The 17,570-nt window shown below is 45.5% G+C and overlaps 1 protein-coding gene and 1 long non-coding RNA gene across 4 annotated transcripts in view; one reads left to right on the forward strand and one right to left on the reverse strand.

Moving 5' to 3' along the window:
- Inpp1 (inositol polyphosphate-1-phosphatase) overlaps positions 1 to 10,474 on the reverse strand; it is a 24,059-nt gene extending 13,585 nt beyond the window's left edge. The window contains exons 1-2 of one of the 3 annotated variants that reach the window (XM_050159275.1): positions 10,134 to 10,474; positions 6,916 to 7,058 (exon numbers count right to left, since the gene is read on the reverse strand). The gene's annotated coding sequence lies outside the window, so the exon portion shown is untranslated. The remainder of the gene's footprint in view (positions 1 to 6,915; positions 7,059 to 10,133) is intronic. The other 2 variants (XM_050159276.1, XM_050159273.1) reach the window with 2 other exon arrangements.
- LOC126511836 (uncharacterized) overlaps positions 8,555 to 17,570 on the forward strand; it is a 12,432-nt gene continuing 3,416 nt past the window's right edge. The window contains exons 1-2 of the long non-coding RNA XR_007594789.1: positions 8,555 to 9,868; positions 13,672 to 13,860. This is a non-coding gene — a long non-coding RNA (uncharacterized lncRNA). The remainder of the gene's footprint in view (positions 9,869 to 13,671; positions 13,861 to 17,570) is intronic.

Genomic DNA, 17,570 nt, shown 5'->3' on the forward strand with positions numbered 1-17,570 from the left:
TTTTTTTTAATTATCTTGTCTCTCTTTTGCCTCTGGGCTTTTACCTTTCTACATTTCTGTATTTCTTTCTTATTCCATGGCTTGCTGTGATGTGGTGATGTTCCATTTGTATTTTAATAAATAAAGCTTGCCTGAAGTTCAGAATACTAAACAGCCACCTAGTCGGCCATCCAGGCCAGGTAGTGAGTACACACATCTTTAATCCCAGAAGCCATACTAGCTAGCCATAGAGGCCCAGGTGCTGGTGGTGCACACCTTTAATCCCAGCATTAGAGAGGAATATAAGGTGTGACGAGACAGGAACTCACTCTTTCAGTCTGGAGGTTTCATAGAGGTAAGAGCTCTCTAGTGGCTTGGCTGCTTTGGTTTCCTGATCTTTAGGTTGAACCCCAATATCTGTCTCTGGGTTTTTATTATTCATGCTGCACTGGGTGGCTAGGTGGTTGACCCCTGAAGTCACCCAGATCTTCTCTTGCTTCCTCCTCCTTTGAGATTTATTCTCTCTGCCTGCCAGCCCTGCCTCTCCTTTCGCCTGCCTAGCTATTGGCCGTTCAGCTCTTTATTAGACCAATCAGGTGTTTTAGACAGGCACAGCGACACAGCTTCGCAGAGTTAAACAAATGCAACCCATCTTTTCTTTCGTTTCTGCATTTAGGACATAGGGAAATAGTTGTGTGTGTTCAATCCATACACACATTTTGTCAACTACTTCCCACTCATGTTTGGTTGAACCCAGGCAGGTGATGGTGCACACCTGTAACCCTAGCTTGGGGGTTGGGTTGGGCAGCAGGGACAAGCGAATTCCTGAAACTCAGGGTCAGCCAGACACACAATGCAACAGAGCTCAAGATCCAGTGGGAGACCCTGCTCAAAGATCAAGGTACAGAGCAATTGAACACACCTAAAGTTGACCTTTGGTTTTCTCAGGTGTGCGCACATACATGCACTTGCACACACACGTACCACACACACACACACACACATACACACACACACACGCATGCACACATGCAACACTACCCTGAAAAACCCCAAACAAAAAAAACTCATTACAACACGACTCATTAAATTTCTACCTATTCTCTTGTCTACGTTGGAGGGCAAGCCAGATCTAGCAGTAGACGGGCCTGTGATCCCAGCAGTCAAGAGGAAGGAACAGAATGGGGAGGGGCAGTGTTCAAGGTGAGTTCAAGGCCTGGGCTATGTAAAACCCTGTCTGAAAAGAAAAACCAAACAGAAGTCCAAAATCAGCTCAGGGGCCAGGGCTGTAGCTCAGATGGAGCGCCCTTGCCTAGCACATGTGAACTCTTGAGTTTGACTCCCAGGATGAAAAGAAAAACAATACATTCCGAACGGTTTACAGGTATCTTAAGAGGCAATGAGCAGTATAATAGGAAAGGCACAGACCTTGCAATCAAACTGACCTAGATTCTACCCATAGTTCAGCTGCGTGCTGAACGACTCAGGAAACCTGCTCAGGCTCTTTGAGCCTCTCTTCATCTGCAACTGGGGGCTAAAGCTTACCTTTCCGTGATGTCTGAAGTTCAAACGAGGTGTCCCGCAAGGCTCCAGCACCGAGTCTGCACACAGGAGCTAATAAACAGCACCTCTGACTACGGAATAGGACCTCACAGACACCCCAGTCATCCGTCCTTCTCTGAGAAAGTCTGAGGCCGGCAAGTTATGTGGGTCACTGAAACCTTTGCTAGAAAATTTAGCAGTTCATTAAATCCCAAAGCCTGGGAACTATTTGTAATGCTGTGAACAACCCAGAAAAAGTCCCTTTATGTAGGCCAGATCTGATTGCTTCAGTTTCTGGGCGTATGGGTGGAAACTCTGGCTCCTGGAAGCTGTGCCACGATTCTGGCCTCACATCAGACCGCCTGAAGGTGGCTGGGAGAGACACTTTTCTACAAAGGGGGTGTTTTGTCAGGAAACTCAGGCTTCTAAGGCCCAGGCCCGTTTTTCTGAGATGTTCAACCACCCTCCTGGTCACCTGACCCAGAGGAATCTGAGCAGGCAGCTTTACCGGAGACTTGTGATCCTGCCTTTATGTTTACTGGAAGCTAAAATGTCTTCCCGGTTGAATTTTCTGCCCTCTAGCCATCCAAGATGTCTCAGGAGCCAGCATTATGGAACGGGATTGCCTGTACTAGGACCTGGGTGAACAGTGTCCCTATGTCACAGGCCCTAAGTCTTACCTTTCAGGCACCGAGTTCTGACTTCTTGCCCACTGTCTCTGTGCTCTGGGAACATGACACATTTCCGTGAGCTGTTCATCCTGGCTCACCTGCTTCCCTCTGGGTTTCTACCACTCTTTTTCAAGGGCAATAAACTTGAGTAAGTACCTCATAAAAGATATCCAAACTCCTGACCACAAATGGTCAATAAACAGGTGAGAAAGTTTACCTTGCAGGTAGTTAGGAAAATACAACTTCAAATCTCAACAGGATATCACTACGAGCCAAGGGGAACTGCTTCTATAAAAAAAGACCGTCATGCCTGCATCCGGATGAAGACACAGAGCAATCATCTCTTACATAGTGGAGCCTGGACAAAGCTGGTGCCACTGCCTGAAAAGCCACTGTGTGGTTGGTAGAATGTTCACTTTCTGCAACAGAAACGGTGATCCGTGGTCGGGCAGTTTCCCTTGTTCACATATCCCAGATGATGTATGCACACAGGCATCAAGATACGTCTTCAAGAGTGTGTGCATACATCATCCTTCCAGTGAGCTAACGCTGGTAGGAACGCAAGTAACCATCCATAGTAAAATGAAGTCAACTCTAGCACATTCACACAACAGTGGAGGTGAATGGTTGCAACAGGCCACAATACAGAGGTAGCTCACGAAAACATTCTGTCATCAAAAAGGCAGTAAATTGTATATGGATTTAATTCATTCCAACATCCAAGTGTGTGCCTGCGTGTGTGAGAGCGTGTGCATGCATGCATGCATGTGTGCAAATGTGTGCGTGTATGTGCCTGTGTGTATGCACGTGCATGCATGTGAGTGTGTAGGTGTGTGAGCGTGTGTGTGCGTGCATATGTGCCTGTGTATGTGTGCATGCATGCATACATGTGTGCAGGTGTGTGCCAGTTTGTGTGTGTGCCTCTGTGTGCACATGTGTGCATGCATGTGAGTGTGTAGGTGTGTGTGTGCATGTGTGCATGCATGCATGCCTGTGTGCAGATGTGTGTCAGTGTGTATGTGCATGTGCCTGTGTGTGTATGCGCATGCATGCATGTGAGTGTGCAGGTGTGTGCGTGCACACGTGTGTATGCGTATGTGTGTATTTAAAGTTGGTTACTCTGAGTGCTAAGATACAGGCTTTAGAAAAACTTAATAAAACAGATCACAGAGATATTAAAATTCAGGCAGAGGAATTTAATGGAGTATCAATTTCAACACTTCATTAAAAGGTTGGAGAGGAACAGCCTAAGGTTTTCAAACAGGAATTGTCAAATGGCAGAGGCTCTGTCACAGATAATGGACTCTTGTGCCACTGTCAGATTTAAGGAGATTCAATGAAGCCATAGTCTCATACGACATGCGTTCACTTTTTGTGAAGAAAATGTTAAACTGGTGGTCAGTTTGTAATAATATTATCCCTAAAGACTAGATAGAGTTGGTTAAAGCTGTTTTAGAGCCTGGTCCACAATTACAATGGAGAACCTGGTTCAGAGAAGACACCAAGATGATTGAACAACGGAGTAAAACTAGAGGTATGGAAATCTCCCAGGATCAACTTCTTGGAGAAGGAGATTATGTACCAATGTAATTCCTATATGATGGTCACATCCTGGCTTTATGCTGTGCAGCAGCTTTGAGTGCTTGGGACAGAATTGAAGAAGGAGAGAAGATCGAGTCATTTACTAAAGACATACAGGGTCCAAAAGAAACCTTCATGGACTTCTTACAAAGACTGACATCAGCAGTAAATAGAATGGTACCAAATTTAGAAGCTAGACAAATGATAATTGAACTTCTGGATTTTGAAAACGCTATTTAGCAATGCAGAAGGGTAATTAGGCCATTAGAGACAAGATCAGCACCCTTGGAAGACTGGATCTGAGACACAACTAACACTGAACCTCATAACCATAATGAAGTACGAATAGGAGAGGTGATTTCCAGAGGTTTGAGAAAAAAATTGAAATGTCAAGTATTATAATTGTGGCAAAACAAGGACACCTTTAAAAGGACTGTAAACAGGACATTTTTTAGAAACAATGTTTATTCTAAGCATAATTCAAACAAAATGCCACCCCATGATGGATTATGCAGAAGGTGTGGCAAAGACAGGCACTGAACTAATGAATATAGATCAACCAGAGACATTCAAAACAATCCTTTGTCATTGGGTAACTCCAGGAGAGGCCTCTCATGAACCCCTATGCCAAATCCGGTTCAGTCATTTCTTGCCATCATAGAGGAAATTCCTTCCCAGAACAATTAAGAAACCAATACCTATTATAAGAAATTGTACTGCTTTGGATGATAGAACAGCTATAGAAAAGAGAACAACAACAACAAAAAATCAGAGACACCATAAAGCAAGCACTTTGGCAAGCTTCCATGAATAAACAAAGACCAAAATTAAAAATAGGAAAAAATTACGTTATCATTGAAGGTCTGGTAGACCCAGGTGCAGATGTAACAATAATCTCACCAGAATCTTGGCATCCAAATTGGCCTCTTCAGGAGGTAAATGTTCAGTTTTTAGGGATTGGAACTTTATCTCAGGTAAAGCAGAGTGCAAGATAAGTTGAATGTGTAGGGCTGGAAGGACAGGGAGGAAAATTAGAGCCATAGATGGCTAGCCTAGCAATGAATTTGTGGGACTGTGATTTGTTATAGCAAAGCAATACTCACATTAACATTTCTCCAGTCTTAGAAACAGCCTATAGATTAACATATGCTTCTGGGGAAAATATTACAATATATTTTAAAGAACAGGTTGAACAGGAAGAGAACGCAAAAGTTGCTAATCTTCCAAAGGCGCCAACAGTTCTACCTTTAAAAATGGTTGACAGACAACCCTGTATGGGTTGCACAATGGCCTTTAACAACAGAGAAAATGAAGGCTTTAGAACAGCCGGTACAGGGGCAATTAAACGCTCAGCATACCGAAGACTCAACCAGCCCTTGGAACTCCCTCGTATTTGTTATCAAAAAAGAACTCTGGAAAATGGAGAGTGCTATTAGATTTAAGAGCTGCTTATAAGGTAACTCAGCCAATGAATTCTCTACAGGCTGGAATTCTTTGCCTTCCCTATTACCTAAAGGATGGCCTCTTATAGTTATTGATTTTAAAAATTGATTCTTCACTATATCTTTACAGAAAAATGCAGAGAAAATTTTGCCTTCACAATGCCAACTTATAACAATTCTCAGCCTGCTAAAAGATATCAATAGGAGGTCCTCTCGCAGGGAATGTTGAATAGCCCCACCCTGTGCCAATAGCTTGTATGGCAGTCATCAGAAATTATACATAAGCAATTTCCTGAATCTATAATTTACCATTTCCCGGATGACAGTGTATTATCTGATTCTAATGTAGATACTTTAGAGAGAATATTTGAAGAAGTAAAGCAAAATTTTGCCTTATTGGGGAATACAAATTGCTCCTGAAATACAAAGAGGAGATTCTATTAATTATTTAGGCTATAAAAACAGGTTTACAAAACATGAGGTTCCAAAAGATGCAAAATAGGAGACTGTTGACTCTTTACGGCTTCCAAAGATTGCTAGGAGATATTTCCAATCTATGGCCCCACTATTGGGATAAAACTTGATGAACTGATTAGTTTAAACAAAATCTTAGATGGTGGCAAAGACTTAAATAGTTCCAGGAAAGTATCAGCCAAAGCTGAGAGAGAATTGGCTTTGATAGAGGAGAAATTGCAGAAGGCACACGTGGTTCCGATGTTTAATTGCATCGTGGTCACATTCTCCTACAGGATTTTAATGCAGAGGGAAGATATTATCTTTGAATCGATCTTTTATTGCATAAACCAAGTAAAAAATTAAAAATTTATGTGCAAAAATGACCTCTGAGGGGGCTGGAGAGATGGCTCAGAGGTTAAGAGCATTGCCTGCTCTACCAAAGGTCCTGAGTTCAATTCCCAGCAACCACATGGTGGCTCACAACCATCTGTAATGGAGCCTGGTGCCCTCTTCTGGCCTGACAGACAGAATATCGTATACCTAATAAATAAATAAATATTTAAAAAAATGACCTCTGAGTTAATTCTAAAAGGAAAATTGAGATTTCATCAATTAGCAGGAATAGACCCGGCAGAAAGTATAGTACCTTTTAAGGATGATGAAATTGACACATTATGGAAAGAAAGTGAACCTTGGCAAAGAGCTTGTAGTGATTTTTTAGGGGAGAGATTAAGAACAACTATCCAAAAAAGCAAGAGAATTCAACTTATAAAGAGAACTAGTTGGATCCTTCCCCACATTGTAGGGGACACACCAATAACTGATACAAATAAATCAGGAAAGACAGATTACAAATCAGAAAACTTAAGTGGACCAAAGCCCTTATGGTTCTGTCCAAAAGTCACAATTATATACTACGGGTATGTTAAAGAACCTCTCAACAGAGTTACTGATTCACAATATGCAGAAAGAGTTGTAACCACTGGATTTATACCAGATGATACAGAATTGACTATTATTTATTCAGTTACAAGAAATAATCAGAAATATGAATCGCTCCATATACATAACACACATCATGTGTCTGCCAGGTCTTGTAGTACGTAGTACAAAACAGTGCAGAAATCAATCAATGGTTGAAAATATGCTGAAGGTCTCAGAATTTCAGTTAAAAAAACCACACTGGTGTAGGAGGTCCTTCTGTTTGTGTGTTGCTTTCATTGGTTAATGACTAAAGAAATTGCCTTGGCCTAGTTGATAGGGTGGAACTTAGGTAGGTGGAGAAAACAGAACTGAATCCTGGGAGGAAGAAGGGCAGAGTCAGAGAAGCCATGGATCCTCCGCCAGAGATGGACACAGGTTAGAATCTCCGGTAAACCACTGGTATCTGGCGATACATAGATTAATGGAGATGGGTTAAACTAATATGTAAGAGTTAGCCAATAAGAAGTTATAGCTAATGGCCAAGCGGTGTTTTAATTAATACAGTTTCTGTGTGGTTATTTCAGGTGTAAGCTAGCCGGGTGGCTGGGACAAACAAGCAGCCCCTCTCCCTTGCAACAACACACCATGACAACAGCAGAAGTTTAAAAAAATACTTTTCCATCACATGGCAACAAGTCAAGGAAATTATAAGAAAATGTCCTACTTGTTCTTTGTATAATCAGATACCACTACCTGCAGGAAGTAACCCAAAGGGTACTCAAAAGGATGAAATCTTGCAGATGGATGTGTTCCATTTTGTAGAATTTGGAAAACTAGACTATGTACACCACTGATCCCTATTCAGGTTTTCAATAGGAAAAACTTTTTTAATATGAAAAGACTTGATTAGCATTACGTACATCATAATGGATATGGAATTGCAAAAAATATGTTTAAGAGCATACACTTGCAACAATATGTATTCAGTTAGCAGAAGAATTAGATGCACTGATTTCTTAAATGAGTAACATGGTTATGTAAATAAAACCTCAACTTTTATTAAAGAACATTTTACATGGAAAACTTCTGAAAGACCACACAGCTACCCACCTTTGCAACAGTGAATTCATTCTCACCTGCGGATTTCAGGACTGCGTATTTTTTGGTATTGTTCATCCTTTCAAAAATTTGTCGTTGTTTTCTACTTTAAATTTATTTTTGAAATGATGACTTAGAAGTACTATGTTGTGAAATGAGGATGCAGCTCAATCGGTGAAGTGCTCGCCAGACATGCCTGGGTCCCTAGGATCCATTTCCAGCATTAATAACCTGGTGTGGTGGCATATTCCTATAACACCAGCACTGCGGAGGTGGAAACAGGAAATCAAGGCTCTCCTCTACCTCAGAGGGATTGAGACCAGGCTGAGATACATAAGACCCTGTCCAACTTACTAACTAAACATTAGAATGGAGTTACCAAGTTGCATCCGAGTATCATTTCATGCATGTGGTGTATGTTTATGCGCACGTATGCATAGCATGATCCAATATTTGTAGATGCGGGTGTGTGTGTGTGTGTGCCTGTAGAAGCCCACAGTTGGAGCTGGAGGTCCCCTTAGATCTCTCCAGTTCGCTGTAGCAGGGTCTCTCTCTGAACCTGAAGCTTGCTCTAGCTGCTCTAGCTAGCCAGACTGTCCTGAGAATTCACCTCTATCCCCCAATGCTGGAAGTACTGGAAGATGGCTCTATGCCTGCCTTTTGTATGAGTCCCGGGGTTATGCAGGGCTTTATGCGATAAACCCTTCCCCCTCCACACACACGCACGCACGCGCGAGCACACACACACACACACACACACACACACACACACACCTTCTGCTATTATTGCCGTTCCCTTACCTGCCCCCTAGCTCGGGTCATGCTAACTAACAGGCATGCGTAGGGAACATGACTCCACGCTAATTGTGAGAAACAGAAAGCAAAACTTTTATTTCCAAATTACCCCGGGGCAAAAAGCACGAACACGGAGTCCTGCTGACCTCGTTAGGTCACAGACTGCATTTTAACAAGGATATTTACAAGGGCTGCTACCTGGAGAAAGTTCGCGTGTGTGCCATTCTTGCCTTTAAAGCCGACAGTGTTTGTTTTTAATTGATTACACATTTAACTTTTGAGCAGTTTCGGGGGTGACTTGAAATATAATAAGACTTTTTTTTCTAATTATTATTCAGGGTCGAAATAAAAGAGGAAATGTCTTTATAATGATTCACCCTGATTGCTTGTATTTTGTTGGCTTTTTTGCTTCTAAAAAGCATTTTTCTCTCCCAGTGTGGTTTTACTCCAAGTACAGCTATAACTTAAATCAGTGATAATGAATTTCACACTACAGAGCTTGAATCTAGGCTACGGTTACCGCACAAGCGGTGGCTAAGTTCAAAAACTTGCCAAGAGGAGGTATTTATCCTATTCAAAACAGGTAGCTTTATTCGTCTCGTATGACTTAAGTCATGACTAGGAATTAACTTCAAAAGTAGCATAAAAGCCCTTAAAAATTAAGTTAATAAAACAGAAAAAGGGTGTGAGCAGGGGTTAAAATGGGCTTTCCTGTTGCCTTCATTTATACATGTATTCCCTTATACTTTCAGAGGCCTGGCTGAGGTCATTCCGTTAGTTCATCAGCCAAGAGTAATTTAGGGGTCTGTTTTCTGCCATAGACTGTTAGGAGCGGACCCAGGCCTTACCAATTTATGGAAATCGAGAATTAAGAGCAAAGAGCCAAAAAACGTTCCATTCCCCACAAGTGGCCTGTCCGCAGGGCCTCAAGCCGCCATGCTTTTGAAGCGAACACCCTCACACAGTGGGCAAACGTCCACGCGTTCAATGCTAGTTTTGAGGATGGAAATCTCCAAAGGACACGTTGTGCTCGCTCACGCGTTTTCCCTGGATTTTCTTTCTCACGTCTGACGGTCCGTGTGATTTCACCAAAGCCAGGTTACAGGTTTAGGTGACACCCACCCGCCCATGCAGTCCACACCCGCTGCCTTAGGCACGTCTCACTCAACCAGACTTCAAAGTGTAGAAAGAATTAGAAGGAAGGGACGGAGATTTGTCTAAATATAGTCCCGGTCTGTTTACTTTGCATTCAAGAAGGGGTTTCTCGAGGCAGTCATCACAAACCCCTGCCGAGGAGCATCTCTTAAACTGCTCCCTGGCTTCTTGACAGCTACGCCATCTACCCGTGGGACCTGGGCCTCTGCTTTCGACCATCCGCAGGTCAGTCCATTCAACCTAGAGCCTAGAAGCTGAACCGAAAGGAACCAAGCAGGGGGGAAGAAAGTTGCTTGCTACTCATCTTCCCGCGCCAATCTCTTGCAGGCTGCTCCTGCAGAGCTAAGGGGGCCGCGGGACCGTCCCGGCTGGCGACTCGGGCTCTGTCTCCGTGGGCACGGCCAGGCCGGGGCGGCCTCCCTCCAGTGGCCCCGGGACCTCGCAGGCCCAGCCTCAGAGGCCAGCAGCCTTCGGCCGGAGACCGACTCACCTGCCCTCCGCGGAGGCGATGGAGCGCGCGCCGCTCGCGGGGACCCAGATGCGCGGAGGAGGAGACGCCGGCGCGGGGACACCGGGGAGGGGTGGCGTAAGCAGGAAAGAGGATTACCTAAGCGGAGATGCGGAGCCCAGAAGGAGGCTGCAGACTTTCCCTCTGAAACGGAAGAGGCGGAGGAGGGGCGAGCGAGGAGGAGGAGGAGGAGGGGAGTGCCAACGCCAGGAGGTAGTCGCGCGGGGACCCGGCGCCGGCGTTCTGGGGCGGGCGCAGCCGGAGGGCGAGCTGCCTGGAGGACCGCGGAGGTCACCGCTGCGAAGCCGGGGAGGTGCCCTGCCTCTCTTGGCTGCGAGTCAAGCAGCCCAGTTGCTGCCAGGTCCCCGCCCCTTCTCTTTCCCCGGGCTGGTGGCGTGGAAAGGCGCGGTGACGCCTGTGACTTCTGGGGCGGGTAAGGGCATCCCACGCCTGCTGGAGTCTGGCGTCCGCGACGTCACAAGCACAGTGAATTACATGGGTGGGCCAGGAAGCTCAGGGTCGCCTCATCCACTGTTCAAGGTGTGCGTGGTTTCTTCCGAACCCACCCACAGATTCTGGAGACTATTCTTTCTCCTTCATTCATGAGGACTCTGGTATTGTGGGTTTGGGTTTGACGGACCGGTTGGAAGCTGTGGCGCTGGACTTCCTGCTAGCGATGTTCGAGTCCCCCTGTTCTAATAGAGATGTCTAAGTTTGCTGCATGTTCCTTTAGTCAAAGCAGTGTCTTCTGGGTATATGCCTTCTATTAGCTGGCCAAGGGCCGGCCAGGCAGGAAGACCTTCTTGGATGGGGAACTCGTCTCTCACTGCATCTCTTTAAAGTGGTACTCAGTGTGCCCTAAGGATAGCTGGGAATGGTAGGTGGAAATGGATGGTCTGTATGGATGATGAACCCCAAGAGTGGGGCTTTTAAAAGGGCAACATAAACTTGGGGGTTCAAAGGTGCTCAGAGTCTCTGAGAGTGCAGTGGGCCTTCTAAGGCAGCGCTCCATAGCCCTTTTTACTTTATACAAGTTGGGCAGGACAGCACCGCAAAGCCCCGAAGAAGCCTGGGGAAGAGGCAGCCCTCGCAGGAGGCGGCTGGAACTGGACCATCTTCCACAGTTCTAGGGAGCAGGTTTTCTCGTGGACCTTCCCCGACACGGCCATTCATCTGCACCACTCAGACGGCAACTCTCCAACAACTAGGAGCCGCTAGGACGGGATCCTGGGGCAGTACTGTGAAAAACACAGCCTGTGGTTTGAAATGGTCATCTCTCCAGTGTAACTAACTCAGCTGGCTCCTGTAGGGCACACCCATTCCCAGCTTTCATTCCTTCACAGGCTCAGTGGATTCAGCCTTCTCTCTCAGAACACCTTTTTATTTTATTTTTACTTTCTCACATATAGTCTCACTTTATAACCCCTGCCGGCCTAAAATTTGTGATCCTCCTGTTTTTGCCTTCTAGGTGTTGGGAGTACCCAGATGTGTGCCGCCCGGCCTAGATTCTCGGGGTGTCCTTTAGATCTATTCTCCTAAGTCCCTCCTTGCTGTTACTACTGCTATTAATTATGAAATCAGATCTATGACAGCAAAACATATATATATATATTTTATATTGGGGAGGGGGTAGAGTAGGAGCCATGCATCTAGCCCACTTCTACTGCTATTGTGGGGACCATCATGCAACAACATCCCAGTGGGCCTCTTGCTTGCTTAGAAGGCTTCATTAGCTTCTGATCTCTGGTAATGCTAGGAGCAAGTTCCCAGTGACCAAGGTCCATTGTCCCCTCTTATCTGTCAACTTTGCCACTCACATTTATTGACCCTTTCACCAAACCCGGTCTAGATGTCAGTCCATAAACATTTATAATTCCAGGTAAGCCATAACTGTCTGAGAAAGATACCAGGACGATGAATGTTCGTGGCTGTAGCAATTAAGCCGTACAGGGGTTAATTTCGCTCGAGTATGTAGTCTTCGGTGAGGCTATATGAAGCCGGGAACCTAGCTCCAGCGCTCACTGTGGTACCCACCTATCATTTTAATCCCTCTCTCAGACTGTTACGATGTCAATGAAAAGCGTTGCCCACAAGTTCACACATCTGGACCTTTCATCCCCAGCTTGTGGTGGCTCTTTTGACGCATCACAGAACCGCTGTGGGGAGAGGTCTCTCTAGAAGAAGCCAGTGACCACGGAGCGAGCGCCGACTTACAGCCTGGCCAGTTTCCAGTCTCTCTGCCCCTCTGGGGATTTGCTTTTTGTGGTTGATTCGTTTGTTTTTCTTTTCGTTGGTCCTGTCTGTCTGTCTGTCTGTCTGTCTGTCTGTCTCGCTCTCTGTGGAAGAAGCTGAAGTTGTAGCCCAGAGGAGCCTTTAAGTGCTGTGTGCAGAGCTTAAGAGGACACCGTTTCACTAGAAAGATGGACCAGAAACTTCTCTGGAGGTTTCAGAATGGGGAGGGGAAGAGGGCTCTAGGTGAGGGAACTGGCAAGGCCAGTTGTGTTAGATTCTCTCACGAAGACTCTTGACCATCTTTCCTGCAAGCCTACACAGAGCTTAATTAAAATATAAGGCATGATTGATGCTGTGGAGGAAATCTCAAGCAGCCAAGCAGCCTAGGATCTGCTCTCGCTGCTTCTATCTAGATTTGCAGTGAGAACCCGGAGCAGAAAGCAGAGCTGAATGGGGCCAGGAAAGGAGGGGGAGTAAATATAGGGTTGTGGACAAAGTCACTGCTGGCAATGCTTCTGGCCGTTAAAGAGAACAGCCCGACCTGAAGAGTACGTTCCAGCTTTCCATTCAATAGGAGGGTTCCTTCGGTACAAGACCGCCCACTCTGAAGGCTCCTAGGCAGCCTATGCCAACTCAGCCAGCTAGGGAGCTGTTTGATTAAGTTCAGCTGTACTGGTACTCAGAGCCTGCCCCAGCAGAGACGAAAGGGAGCCAGGCTGCACCTTGAATTGGCAGCAGAATTTACTATTGATTTTGCAAGCGTGCAAAATTCCAGAGTTAGAGTATCGTGGAAGCTCATACCAAGGTTCTAGACAGCCACCGGAGGACTGGATTACTACGGAGTGGGACCAGGCCCCATGCATGGAACAATATCTCCGTGGGTAATTCAGCAAGCTCTGAAGGTGAAGCCGAAGTTGCAATGGGTTTAAGGATGCTACAGAGCTAGAACTTGAGATATTTGCCAAGGAATACCACAGCCAGAGACTGGAGTTGGCCCAAGAAAGATCACATGTGGTACAGGCAACAGAGCTATAGGGAAGGGCTAGCTAGCCAAGTCCATTGGAGCCTAGACAGTGTCACCAAACACAAGGCTGCAGGGTTTGGCAGAGAGGGGCTTGGTTTTTGCCTTGGTTTAGTCCTTCCTTGCTATGGTTCATCACCCTTTTCAGGACAGAAATTTTTGTTCTATGTCATTGTATTTTGAAAGTGGGTAACTTGATATTTATTTATTTATTTATTTATTTATTTATTTATTTATTTATTTATTTATTTATTTTTGTGCTCATAGAGATTGCCTGCAGCTTTTGAACGGTATACAACAATATGGGCTCAGGCTGGCGCTTCAGTTAAGAGCTTACGCTGCTCTTGCAAGGGACTTGGGTTTGTCCACCACACTCATATGGTAGCTCCACCACCGCCTGCAGCTCCAGCTCCAAGGGATGGATAGTACCCTGACCTCCACAGCACCGACACTCACGTACGTGCACCCCTCATGAAGACAAATATTTTGAAAAAAAAATTATCTGTCACTGCAAACTAGCATCAAACTGGCCAGTTGTCACGCAGGCCAACATAGTGTGCCTGTCCCTGGACAACCGGAAGTGATGTGGGCTGTGGTTTGCCTGGTCCATGTTGCAGGATTTGACACCTGTGCGTCTTCTGCCGGGCAGATGTAAAGGTAACTCTGCCATAGGAGGCTTGGTAGTGAACAACGATTGCATGACACTCACAGCCTGGACCGAGTTTAAGTTGACATCATCATAAGAGCCCACGTAGCCTTTAAACTGCTAATGAACACAAATCAGTCTTACAAAGGAATGACTCTCATGAAAGTCAAATTCATCTGCGCTATTATTAGAGCAGCATTTAGCGAGCCACCCCTTAACATTTGTGGTAGACTATGTTAAACTGAAGTCTTAAAAGGCAGTGTCATTCAACTGTACAGACTAGAGGGGATCAAATGAGGTATTTCAGCTAGGAGTTAAGAGGTCAGAGCAGAGGAGGGACAAGTCATGATAGATGTGTTTAGGGTCACATTCTTATACTTGAAAATATGTATTTTTCTTTCCCAGGCCTTTAGTACATGTATCAACCTGGTGGTGTGGGAATTACAGTCTTCCACATGCCTGTCCACAGCACGGGTGTTCACTGAGTTCCCTCACGTCAGTACAGCAAAGGCCAAACGTTATGGGATGTATTTTAAGATGTGTTTCACTTGTTTGTGCTGTGGAATATTTGTTTAATGATGCAAAGATGTATTGCATTCTTTTACACTGGATTTGTTGAACTCTGTGAAGCTGTGAAGCCCCCTGATTGGTCTAATAAAGAGCTGAATGGCCAATAGCAAGACAGGAGAGAGGGGCTGGCAGACAGAGAGAATAAACAGAAGGAGAGGACTGCAGGGGCCTGTCCCCCAGCCACACAGCCAGCCCACAGAGTAAGAGTGAAAGTCAGATTACAGAAATAAGAAAACAGAAAAGCCCAGAGGCAAAAGCTAGATGGGGTAATTTAAGAAAAGCTTCCTAGCAACAAGCCAAGCTAAGGCTAGGCATGCATAAGTAGTAATAAACCTCTGTGTGACTTATTTGGGAGCTGGGTGACAGCCACCTAAAAGACCAAAGAGTCAAAGAGTGAAAAGAATAAACAACCAACTACATAGACTTGGAAGTCTATGGACACTAGGATTCCAGTTCTGCCATGTCTCAAAGGAACTGCAAGCTGGAACCTGAGAGTGGAAATCCTGGGAAGTAGCCTGGGATGCCTTTCCCTGGGTGCCATCTGAACGTCCCCTTTGCAATGTCTGGCCCAGCTTCTGATGAGGAGAGGAGGGGCCGCCTTTCCTCCTGCCCAGCACAGAGGTTTTCTTTTGCAGCAAGAATATTACCAATGAGTCATTTCCTTCCATTATTAAACTTCCTGGTCATTTTCATGTTTAGTTTAGCGTTCCACGGAGGACTCTAACAGGAGCTTATGTGGGGTTCCCTCTGGTGGTACGTCTTAATTTGTAATACTATTTCAACGCAGTTTTTTTTTTTTAAAAAGAAAACAAATTATCTTTTTTTCATTTTACATACCAATCCCAGTTCCCACTCCCTCGCCTCCTCCCATTCTCTCCACCACACACTGCCCCATCCACTCCTTAGAGAGGGTAAGGCACATTGCTTTGGGGAAAGTTCATATCCCTCCCTACTAAGGTATCTATCCAAAGAGAATGGGTTCCGAAAAAGCCAGTAAAAGCAGTAGGGATAAATCCTGGTGCCACTGACAGTGGCCCCTCAGTCTGCCACTGTTGGGGACTGCAGACCACCAGACCCTGAATTTCTTGTAAACAACTTGTTTTCCTCTGCTCTGAGCAGCCTGCAGCTGCTCTGAGCATGAAACCCTGATGGGTCTGCAGCTGAAAGATCTCGAGAGCTGGAGCATTTTGGGAATTCTTGTTGCAAGGATGTCCCATGGCCTTGTCTGTCTGTCTGTCTTTGTCTGTGTGTTTTTAAATCATTGGTTATTAAAGGACTGCTTTGAGCCTATAGCAGAGCAGGGCAGAAAGAACTAGGCAGGGAAAACTAAAGTGAATGCTGGGAGAAAGAAGGACAGAGTCAAGGAAAAGCCATGGTGCCTCCTCCAGAGATAGAAACTGAAACTCAGAGATAGTGCTGAAACTTGGCTGTGTTGCATGGCTATGTCATGCATAGCATTGCGTGGCTGTGTAGGGCTCTGTATAAATGCATAAGCTTTCCTTTTTGAGTAAGCACCACCTGCCTGTGTAATCAGAGACTCTGCTTCAGTTTCCTGACCGACCAGACCCAGATAATCCCACAGAAACTATATTAATTGCAATACTGTTTGGCTGAAGGCTCAGGCATATTTCTAGCTAGCTCTTGTCTCTTAAATTAACCCATTTCTTAGCCTGTGCATCGCCACAAGGTTATGGCTTACTGGTAAGGTTCTGGCCTCTTTCTCCTTCAGCAGCTGTATGGAATCTGACTGACTCTGACCTCTTTCCTCCTCTATCTCTGCTTGGATTCTTCCATCTTGCTATATTTTGCCCTTCCAAAGGCCACCGCAGCTTCTTTATTAACCAATGGTAATAAAACACACTCACAACATACAGAGGGGAATCCCAATTCTCACCTGTTAGCTCTCTTCACTCCCTCCTCTCAGTTGACTGACACAGCCCCCTCTTATCCTGCCCTTTCCTAATAAACTGGTTTGTTTATCTTTGTGGTTCATTCTTTATTGCTGCAGCCACGGCCAAACTGCCAAGCAACAACATTTGGCGCCGTGAGACTTGGTCAGGCTCTCATCATCATCCCTCTAGCCCACAGGCTCTAGGCATGTGTGGACCCTGACCCCAAGCCAACAGCCCACTTTCCAGTTACCTGCCTGCTGTGATACTTCACACAGCACTAGCTATGATTGGCAAGATCCCCTCCTCACAGTCAGAATAAACATTTCCTTGAACTCTTGGAAGTGATTGCTGAGTGTCAGGCACCCTTCTGGGGTTCCTGGGAATGGGGCCCCTTTTGCTGACGATCACCTCTGGCATTTTCCCATGAGCAAGACCTTTGGGCCTTGTGTCCTCAGCCTCCGCTTTAACCAAGTGGTTGGTGCCATTGTTCCCTGACCCTGCAGGCCTTTCAGGCCATGGCCCTCCTTTGGCTTCGTGACTTTGGACTCTGCATCCTTTGATCTTAGTGTCCTGGGTCTTCTTTTGGTTGACTAACCGTGAAGAGGCCTGAGACAGTAGCTTTCTGCTTCACTCATGGGCAACAAACCGGGAAAACATATAAGCCCATCCACTCCTCTGTGATGCCTTTTAGGAAACCTAAACCTTTCCACCTACTGCCATGTATAAGGCCCCTAGACTCATTCACTTCTGTACTAAGAAATGGCCCAAATATCCCCTAGATAAGAGTTCAACGACTCGTTAGATCCTGAAATTCTATGGGACCTTTTCAACTACTGCCAGTGAACAGATAAATGGAAAGAGTTATAATACATTCAAACATTCTTCTATGTCAATTGTAAACGTCTGTAAAAACCCGGATGGTCCTGTAAAATCCCGATGGACCATACACGATCCAGGAACTGGCCGGGAGACTTAAAATCACACGTACACACACACACACAGAGAGAGAGAGAGAGAGAGAGAGAGAGAGAGAGAGAGAGAGAGAGAGAGAGAGAGAG

This window comes from Alexandromys fortis, unplaced genomic scaffold (assembly GCF_014885135.2).
Source record: "Alexandromys fortis isolate MF-2015 unplaced genomic scaffold, M_Fortis_MF-2015_v1.1 scaffold_65, whole genome shotgun sequence".
NCBI lineage: Eukaryota > Metazoa > Chordata > Mammalia > Rodentia > Cricetidae > Alexandromys > Alexandromys fortis.